Consider the following 10,281-nt stretch of genomic DNA (forward strand, 5'->3'; position numbering starts at 1 on the left):
ATTAGCCTATTATGTTTTATAATCTTATAATTTATATAATAAAACACTAACGATTTAAAATTTATGTATTTATTTGCAAAGATGATGTCGGGAATCCTAAAACAATCTTTTTAACTTTATAATTTTATCTTCTCTTTTTCGTCTTTTACGTTTTTTATTTTTTCATTGGATACTTTTGGTAGAGAAGTAACCGTGTGCAAAAGCCAAATAAAACAAAAAGGATGAAGTTATCATACAGGGTCACGTGTAGTAAAAAGACTAAGATAGAAAACAAAAGCATAAAATAATATAATAACACCCAATTAAATAAAACTAGAAGCGCAAAGATAAAAAACAGGGAGTGTGTCTAGACCAAACCCGTAAAGATTAGGGTGCAGCAATGCAATGCAGGGTGGCATGAGATCTGTTTGGCCCCAATCTTAGGCCTTTTTTTTATTTCCAAATCAGAAAGCATTTAGGGTTCTCTTCTTCTTCCGCGTAGAACCAAGGTTTGGCTGGCTTCATTGTCCACAGTAGATCCATGGTTCCAGACTAGCGCTGCCGCACACCTCCTTGGCCTACCAACAGTCACTGCCGATGGTGTTGCCTACGCCAGAAACGTTATCGTTTTTCGTGAGCCACCGCCGCAGGAACACCAACCCCTAGTCAGACCACCACCGTGAGCAACCACCGCGCCTCCGAAAGTCAACACGAACTCCAATCGCACAGCCGCGATGATCACCACGTGAATCTCCTCTTTTATTCTCAAATGCACTCTAGTCTATTACACACATTCTATTTTGGGTTGGGATCTCACGTTGATGAGGTTTTACATGTTTTCCTTTTTTTTAATAAAACTTTATTTGTTTCTTGGATTTGTTCCAGTGCCGACAGGAAATGGATTTGTTGGGGAATAAAACTTAGTCTCTATTGTTATTTAAGTCTGATGGGATTTACTGAAATTACATTTTGTATAGCTTTGATTAACGTATTATATCTCAAAGAACACAACCATGCATTACATTCATAACCAGACATGTAACAGAGACATGAGATGTAATAGAGGAGCATGCATTCACATAGAACCAAGCTTAGACACGACAACTTACCTCCGCTGCTTTAAAAGAAAGGGTGAAAGAAACTGATGAAGGCGGATGGTTCTCCTCTCCTCTGGCCGTGAGGTCCCTTCCTACCAAGTAGTGATGATCGGTGATGGCTTAGAGTCTCCAATGTTTGGTGATGGTAAGGTGTTTCTTTCGATGAATGATGTTCCCCCCTTTTGGTTGTTGTGATGGTGAATAATATATGATCCCCAATTCTCTCAGGCGTGATAAAGGAAATCAAATATCCTCAATAATCAGTCTCGTCGGATTTTTTAGGAAACTGATTTCCCTCCCCAGAAAAACGTCCCTTTATTTCATTTCTCTGTTTCCTTTCTGGATGGTCAAGGCGTATTCCCCGAGAATTTCCTCCTTGTTTCTTTCTTCTTTTTATGTTTNAATTGGATCGATTAAGNAAACAATTTAAATATCNCNTCCCCTTTTGTAGCTGATTGCAGCTAATTGGTATCCGATTGCAGTTACTTGNTATCNGANTGCANTAATGTGTAAAGATTTTTGTCGTGGAATGTGATATTTTGCGGAAAGAACTGATCTTGCGTCTCACTTGTTTTTGATTTTTTTTCTTTAAAAGAGACTAAATAAAATACAATAAACTAACGTAAAAATTAGAATAATAAGTAACATAATTATATACAATCACGTAAAATAAAAAACAGAATCAAAATAAAGTAATATATAAGGAAAATGAAATAAAAGTAGATATAAAATAAAATAAAGTATAACTAACATAAGATAGAGAAAAAAAATAAAATAAAACAAAAATAAGAACAAGTCTTATTATTTAGTCCCCCGGACGAAATTGGGTATTGACAACTGCCCCTCTTTACTTAGATATTACTGGATAATATGAAAATTTGATATTTTTGTATTATCTAAGTAAAAGCTAAATAAAGATAGAACATTAATTTTGTCTGGGTTTCAAGAGAGAAAGAATAAAAATCAATCCAAGTAGATATGATAACAAAAATTAATGAAGAGTGCCATAAAGTAAAAAAGAAATCGACCATTGTCTAACTGAAGGTCAATATCGCAGAAGAAAAAACTTAAATTTGACCATTGCGAAGCAGTGGGCCGATAACAAAATTAAAACCTGGATTTGACCATTGTCTTGTAGAGGGTCAGTATTGCAGAAGAAAAATAAAAGGTACAGATAAAACTTGGCTTAGGATAAATGAGGTGTGCAAACCTCGTGGAGGGTGTACCAACCCTATGGATGAATGATGTGAGGTGTACTAACCTCGTGGAGGGTGTACCAACCCTATGGGTGAATGATGTGAGGTGTACTAACCTCGTGGAGGGTGTACCAACCCTGCGGATGAATGATGTGAGGTGTACTAACCTCGCGGAGGGTGTACCAACTAGGGATGGCAACGGGTCGGATCGGGCACGGATAGTGCCTACCCGCAACCCGACCCGCTGGGTAAAATTGTACCCGCTACCCGCCCCGCTACCCGCTGGATACCCGCCTTAAAAAAACCCGCGGATTTTTTTCAACCCGCGGGTACCCGTTGGATACCCGTTTTCAACCCGTGAATATTTAAAATAAAATATTTTATAAGTTTTTAAATGAAAAAATTCAAATTAAATTGCAAAGAAAATGCAAATAATATTTCAAACATATATTCAAGAAAAGCCCTTGGATAAGTAAATAAAAGTTAAAACTTAAATTCAAATTAATACAAATTAATAGCAAAAACAATTGAAATTAATTCAAATTGATACAAATTAAAACTTAAATTCAACTAGTTGTTCTAAAAATAACATTTCAAGATTCATGCTTGTTCTTCCACATTTTGATTTTGACCACTTAATTCCTGAAACAAATAAATACAAATAAAGTCATCAATCAATGACAAAGTGACACTATTAATAAAATTAGATTAAAATGATTTATACAAAATCGGGCAGGCCAAAATGTCAACTATATACTAAGAGTTAAAATGAGGAATCATATTTAGATAATTTTTATAAAAGTAATACAGAAGAGATGGAAATATATGATAAAATAATTTAAATGATTAAGAGAAGTAGAGAACAAACAATATCATTGTCTGCAAACATGTCTGCAACATTATAAATAGAGTTTAGAACTAATCCATATTATGAACATTAAAAATATTTAAAACTTTGCTCATAATTGGAGAGACTAATGAGGCATATTGACATTTTTTATGCATGGGAAAACCACTTTGTACTGCTATGATTTGGATTCTCAGGGAAGTGTTATTAATATCTCAATCAAAAAATTTTAAAACTGTTCTAATGCTAAAATGACCAAAACATTGTCATAACTATGCTAACAAACCTAAATTTACCATTAGAAACCATTCTCAAAATTAGCTCTAGAATTATAAAACCAAAATCTGAAAATGCCCCTACACTAGCCTAAAAGTACTGCAGTAAAACAGAACAATCTACTCTAACTGTTCTTAATCATATGTTTCTCTTAAAGACTATAACATATTATCTACTCTAACTATTTAGATAACTTTTTACAGAAGTTATACAAAAGAGAAGGAAATATATGATAAAGACTAATGAGTTCCAAAACTACAATGTGTAAACATACCTTGCGACTGTCAAATGATCTTTGTGCAGTTTGGTGTGGAACCTATAAAGGGGATAATTGTATGAATGTTAAGGATCACTTCTTCTGAAATGCTGTAAGGTAAAGCATCTGCATAATTTTCCATCCAGTTTTTCGTAATATACACATAATAGCTGTTTAAGAATACTTCAAAGCACTCAATACAAACAACCTTATTCTAAGTCCAACATACGTTGACTAAATATATTTTTAGAGAAGCCATTGCTCTTTGGGATAAAGAAGTTATATTTGACCCCAGTACACCCAAGCCATTGCTCTTAATGAAGCTGCACTGTTCTTTTCCAGCTATTTCACTGATTCTTTACCTCTATATCTGTCTGTGAATTTAATTGAGTTGAACAGAAGAGTCTCATTGCATGCGCATCTCAACAAATGCTAAGTAGCTGGCCTCATCAAAGTTTGTGGTCCAAAGTACTTATACGGATTCATACACATTTTTCTTTAGTACGTATGGTTTCTTTTCTTAATAAACTTCTTTATAACAAAATTTTTGTTTTTTAATTTAATAAACTAATCAAAATCCAACTATGAAAANTTAAAATGCACTTGAATAAGGTTAATGGGTGATTATATTCATAACAGTGGAATGTTTNTGCTGTTAATATGAAACGAGACCCACATATTTACTCTAAGATATAATAAATGTTTATGCTGTTTTAAAATGAGTTACTACATCAAANATTCTAAAGAGAAATTCAACTATGGCATGACAGGCTCAATCTTCTTCAACAAGTAAATCTCTAATTTATTGAATGAGTGACAAACTATGGCATACAAGAAGTAAACTTTTAAATGTTTGTGCTGTTTTAAATCCTTGGGCAAGATTGCGAGGCTTATTTTTCAGCACGCAACTTCATGTGGGTTTAAGAGTAATTGGTCTTATATGAGGAAATTTTCAGCTAATAAACAGTCAAAGAGTTGCCTTGGAGAGGGCTCAAAAAATGATATACATTGCAGTGAAAGGAGAGACTTTTCTAGTGAGGAAGAGAAGGATGCAGAGCAAAGGTTATAATTTCAGTAATCAGCAATAACAATCGTAGCTCAGAATTTAAAATCTCCTTTTGTGCTTCCTTGGATGCTAAGAGGCCAGCAGCAAACTTGGCATCAATTTTCTTCTATGCGAAACCCCAAACCGATTCTCTGCTTCTTCTAGCTCTACAATTGCAGCATGAATATTCCAGGCATTACGAAACCCCCAAACACACAAAGTAACCTAAACCCCCAAACAAACCAAACACAAAAATCCATTTCATCCCCAAACCCAAAACCCTACCGAAAAAGGGTAATTAGAAGAGGTATAGAAGAGCATTACATTGTGCGTCCTAATCGGGAGAAATTTTTTGAGTATCTAGAGCTGCAAAAGAGGCACGGTGTTGGAGCTACAAAGAGGCGGAGCTACAAAGAGGCGTGCAGATGAAAAGAAGCAGAATACATAACAACATCATAAAACCTAATTTAAACTAAGGACAAACATGTAATTTCAACTTCTGAGCGGGTAACGGGTACCTGCGGGTATGGATAATGTAAAACCCGAACCTGACCCGATAAGAAGCGGGTATTAAAAAACCCGCTACCCGCTACCCGTGGGTAATAGGTACCCGCGCGTACCAACTATCCACAACGGGTTTAATCCGCGGATACCCGCGGGCACAAATTTTTTTGCCATCCCTAGTACCAACCCTGCAGACAAATGATGTGAGGTGTACTAACCTCGTGAAAAGGGTGTACCAACCCTATGAATGATTTGAGGTGGACCCTTGAAATTTTGAAATTTATAACTTTTGAATTGTTTTTTTTTGTAATTTTCGACAGAAATTTGATTTTCGAAAAGACATCAGGGTGTTGAAACCCTTAATTACAAAGTGTTAAAATCTTGATGCTACTCTTTTTGTATTTTTTAAGAAGAATTCGAAAACCATTCATAGGAGTGAAGAGGGTTTTGATCCGAAAGATTTTCTTTTTGATTGATTGATGGCAACTTATGTTATGCACATATGAAAAAACATTTGTTTTGTTTTATGTTTCTCTTTTTTTTTTCGCCTGAGTCAATTGTCTTACTTGAAATCATCAAACTGGTCTTTATTTTCAATTTTTTTGAAAGTGAGGAATGTCATACATCCAGAGGTCTAACTTTGAGATTATTACATTTTGACTTTTTCTTCCAAGACATCAGTGCACACATGCTTGAATTTGGGCAAGGGAAAAATGAGAGATGTTTAGAAGGGTTCGGAAAGGGAATGTGATAGTCATGTGGGCACATCATTCCTCACACTCTCCTCGACGAAGATGTAATATAAGAGTGTCAAGGTGGAACACGAGATACCCAAAGTGTGCCCTAGCTTGGTGTTAGGGAAAATGAACATAAGGTTTGGATCTGTGAATATTAGGGTGAAAAAATCAAGTGAAACGTGCAAAGCTGCCCCAATTTGATTATGGATTGATGAAAAACTCGTGTGATACTCACAAAGTTGCCCCATTTTTTTTGTTTGGCATAGGGTTTTATTTGAAAGAGGCGGTGGGCATGAAAAGGATCGGCTAACAAGGTTGGCCCCAATTAGTTTGACTTTTTTTTTGCTTTTTTTTTTTTGCTTCTGGCTGGGCTGCAAGGAGATCCCCTTTTCTTGAGACATTACCTTTTTCTTTTTCATTCATTCATTTTCAACCTCTTTTTTTTTTTTACGACACATTGAAATTCATTGTGCCTTATCGTAAAATTAAGCTTTATAAAAATTTGAGCAATCATTATTCAATCTGCGTGGACTTTATTAGGCTTGTAATGTGGCTAGGGGCTAAAAGGTATTTAAGAAAAGGATATAAAGGCCCAAATGAATGTTTGTTTGGTTATATATTTTGAAATAAAGGTTATCATCTAAGTATTGCATCAATTTTTTGACTTTTTGAGCACTTTGGTTTTTTCTTGAACTTCGATTTTCATTCTTTTTGCTCAACATCACTTTGTGATTTTTTTTTTGTTTTTTTTTTTGTGCATTTTTTGTTCAATCTTGATGAATTCTCTTCGTTTAATCATTGAGTACTCTTTATTTGTATCATGAGTTGACTCCTGCCTGATGACAACCCTTGCTTGGGGATAAATTTGAAAAAGAATTTATTTTAGGCTCAAACGGGGTGACAATGGATATAATTTTTGCTTTTTGGATAAAGAAAGAAGGCCACACATCATTTCAAATTCTGATTGCTTTATTTTCCAAAGATTAATTCTGCGACTAGACGACCTCAACATGATTCGTTTTCTCTTTCTTTCTTTCTTTTTTTGCTTTTTCCTTTCTAGATTGCCCTTTCACGTTTTCAATCTAGTGGAATGCTTCTTCTTGTTTTTTTTTTGTCCCAATGGATTCAGGGATCACCTTACTAACGCAAGCGAGAAAACTTTTGGTTAGGCCAATCTACCCTTGTGCAAAGGTTTACTTTGTAACTGAGGGTAGCGACAATTTTTGTTGGGAAAGATCCTTTGTTTTGGAAAAGTGAAGGGTGAAGGTCTTGAAGCAAGATGTGCACAAAAGTCTTGAGAAAAATGTCAAATTGTTATTTTTGATTAAATATTTGACCTCGAAAAAGTCTGACACTACAACTTTTGTTTTTGATTTATCATTTTTTTTGAAAAAAAATGAGTTTTGACGATTCGCAAGAAAGACAAGTGACTCAAGATATGCACAAGATGCGTGATTTTATCAAGCGAAACATGAAGAAGGTTCGACGCTTAAGATTCAAGGTCTAGTATATGCAATCTCACAAGGATGGTTCCTTGAGCCTAAAAATCAATGGTCACTAGAGTTATGGCCCTCTTCACAGCGTCTCCACAACAGTCGAGTAATCAACTAGATGCGAAGACACAAATGAAGAGAACAGACTCTAGCTGAAGTTCTCACGATAGCCAGACAGGAAGTACATCCCAGAGTGACACCGCTACACAACTCCTCTAATTCTAAGTTACACTCAGACCCAGGTATAGGGCCCCACTCATGATATGCATAAAGTGTGTGTGAAGGGAGGATGAATATGCATACCCCGAACCCTCACCTGCAAAACAACCAGAAAAATCCCAGGCAGATATAGACATGTTTTCTACCCTAGGGTTCAATATACAACAATTCACATGCAATCATTCAAACATCAACATAGATAAAGAAAAGAGGAAGAAAAACATAAAGAAAAAAAAAACACATTGAATTCGTGCATCTAATTAAATGGCTTGACTCTCTAGTGTCCCCAGTGGAGTCGCCAACTGTCGCAACCGGAATCGCGACGGGACGACGATTCAAAACGAAAACAAGTTTTGCAAAATGTTTTGGAGTCGCCACCATAGTTTATTCTGAAAAACTACAGAAAAACCATAAAATGATAAAGCACGGTCCACGAAAACCAAAGATTGGGTTCGGGAGTCAGTTACGTATAGGGAAGGTATTAGCACCCTACAACGCCTGCCCGAAGGCAGCACCTTTAATTAAACACGCGAATAAAGATGTGGTTTGCAAAATGTTTAACTATCCCAAAAAAGAAAATTTTAAAGGAACAAAATATATTTTTTTATTTTTTGTGCCCGACAAGGATTGACCTTGCTCCTACGTATTCTCAAAGTGAGAAATCAGGGTTACGTAGTTCTGGCCGAGAGAATGTTTGTTGTTTGAAAATATTTATTTCGGTATTTGATAAAAACAGAGAAAAGGTTCTTAGCACGAGGACGATGCGCGCGATCACACACGTGTTTAAGCCTTTAAGACAAATTTTATTTTATTTTATAAATAGGGAAAAAGGTCTTAGCACGAAGACGATGCGTGCGATCACACACGTGCTTAAACTTTTAAAACATTTTTATTTTATTTTTATGAAAGGAGAAAAAGTCTTAGCACGAGGACGATGCGTGCGATCACACACGTGCTTAAACCTTTAAAACATTTTTATTTTATTATTTTTAGAGAAAAGAAGAAAATGTTTTAGCACAAGGACGATGCGTGCGATCACACATGTGCTTTAACCTTTAAAATACATTTTTTATTATTTTTACTTTATATTATTTACTTTTTATTTTTCAATTTTTGGGATTTTTGTAATATGAAAATAATATTTACCTATAGATTATAAAAATAGTAACAATAATTACGAAAGAATTTAATGTGAAAATAAAAGTGATATTTACGGATTATTTGAAATGAAACAATGTTATTATTTACCATGTTTGTTTGGCATAAGTATTTAAAACAAAAATATAAAAATAAAAAAATAAAAAAATAAATAAAAATACTACTTACGTTTAAAAAAAAACCTAAATCGAAACAAATTAAATTTACATTGTAGTTATTAAATAATTAAAAAAAAATTAGCCTATTATGTTATATAATCTTATAATTTATATAATAAAACACTAAAGATTTAAAATTTATGTACTTATTTGCAACGATGATGTCGGGAATCCTAAAACAATCTTTTTAACTTTATAATTTTATCTTCTCTTTTTCGTTTTTTATGTTTTTTATTTTTTCATTGGATACTTTTGGTAGAGAAGTGACCGTGTGCAAAAGCCAAATAAAACAAAAAGGATGAGGTTATCATACAGGGTCACGTGCAGTAAAAAGACTAAGATAGAAAACAAAAGCATAAAATAATATAATAACACCCACTTTAATAAAACTAGAGGCGCAAAGATAAAAAACCGGGAGTGTGTCTAGACCAAACCCGTAAAGATTAGGGTGCAGCAATGCAATGCAGGGTGGCACGGGATCTGTTTGGCCCAACTCTTAGGCCTTTTTTTTATTTCCAAATCAGAAAGCATTTAGGGTTCTCTTCTTCTTCCGCGTAGAACCAAGGTTAGGCTGGCTTCATTGTCCAAGTAGATCCATGGTTCCAGACTAGCGCCGCCGCACACCTCCTTGGCCTACCAACAGTCATTGCCGATGGTGTTGCCTGCACCAGAAACATTATCGTTTTTCGTGAGCCACCGCCGCAGGAACACCAACCCCTCGTCGGACCACCACCGTGAGCAACCACCGCGCCTCCGAAAGTCAACACGAACTCCAATCGCATAGCTGCGACGATCACCACGTGAATCTCCTCTTTTATTCTCAAATGCACTCTAGTCTATTACACACATTCTATTTTGGGTTGGGATCTCACGTTGATAAGGTTTTACATGTTTTCCTTTTTGTTTAATAAAACTTTATTTGTTTCTTGGATTTGTTCCAGTGCCGACAGGAAATGGATTCGTTGGGGAACAAAACTTAGTCTCTATTGTTATTTAAGTCTGATGGGATTTACTGAAATTACATTTTGTATAGCTTTGATTAACATATTATATCTCAAAGAACACAACCATGCATTACATTCATAACCAGACATGTAACAGAGACATGAGATGTAATAGAGGAGCATGCATTCACATACAACCAAGCTTAGACACGACAACTTACCTCCGCTGCTTTAAAAGAAAGGGTGAAAGAAACTGATGAAGGCAGATGGCTCTCCCCTCCTCTGGCCGTGAGGTCCCTTCCTACCAAGTAGTGATGATCGGTGATGGCTTAGAGTCTCCAATGTTTGGTGATGGTAAGGTGTTTCTTTCGA

General features: G+C 35.3%; 1 long non-coding RNA gene across 1 annotated transcript; it reads right to left on the bottom strand.

The window, feature by feature from the left end:
- Window positions 1–2,819: 2,819 nt before the first annotated feature.
- Window positions 2,820–10,237, bottom strand: LOC111240838. Its single transcript, XR_002666449.1, has 3 exons — window positions 10,131–10,237; window positions 3,670–3,711; window positions 2,820–2,914 (listed from the first exon to the last, which is right to left on the bottom strand). It is a non-coding gene; the product is annotated as an uncharacterized LOC111240838 (long non-coding RNA).
- Window positions 10,238–10,281: the final 44 nt, after the last annotated feature.

The sequence above is a fragment of the Vigna radiata genome, unplaced genomic scaffold (assembly GCF_000741045.1).
Source record: "Vigna radiata var. radiata cultivar VC1973A unplaced genomic scaffold, Vradiata_ver6 scaffold_167, whole genome shotgun sequence".
In the NCBI taxonomy this organism is placed as follows: domain Eukaryota; kingdom Viridiplantae; phylum Streptophyta; class Magnoliopsida; order Fabales; family Fabaceae; genus Vigna; species Vigna radiata.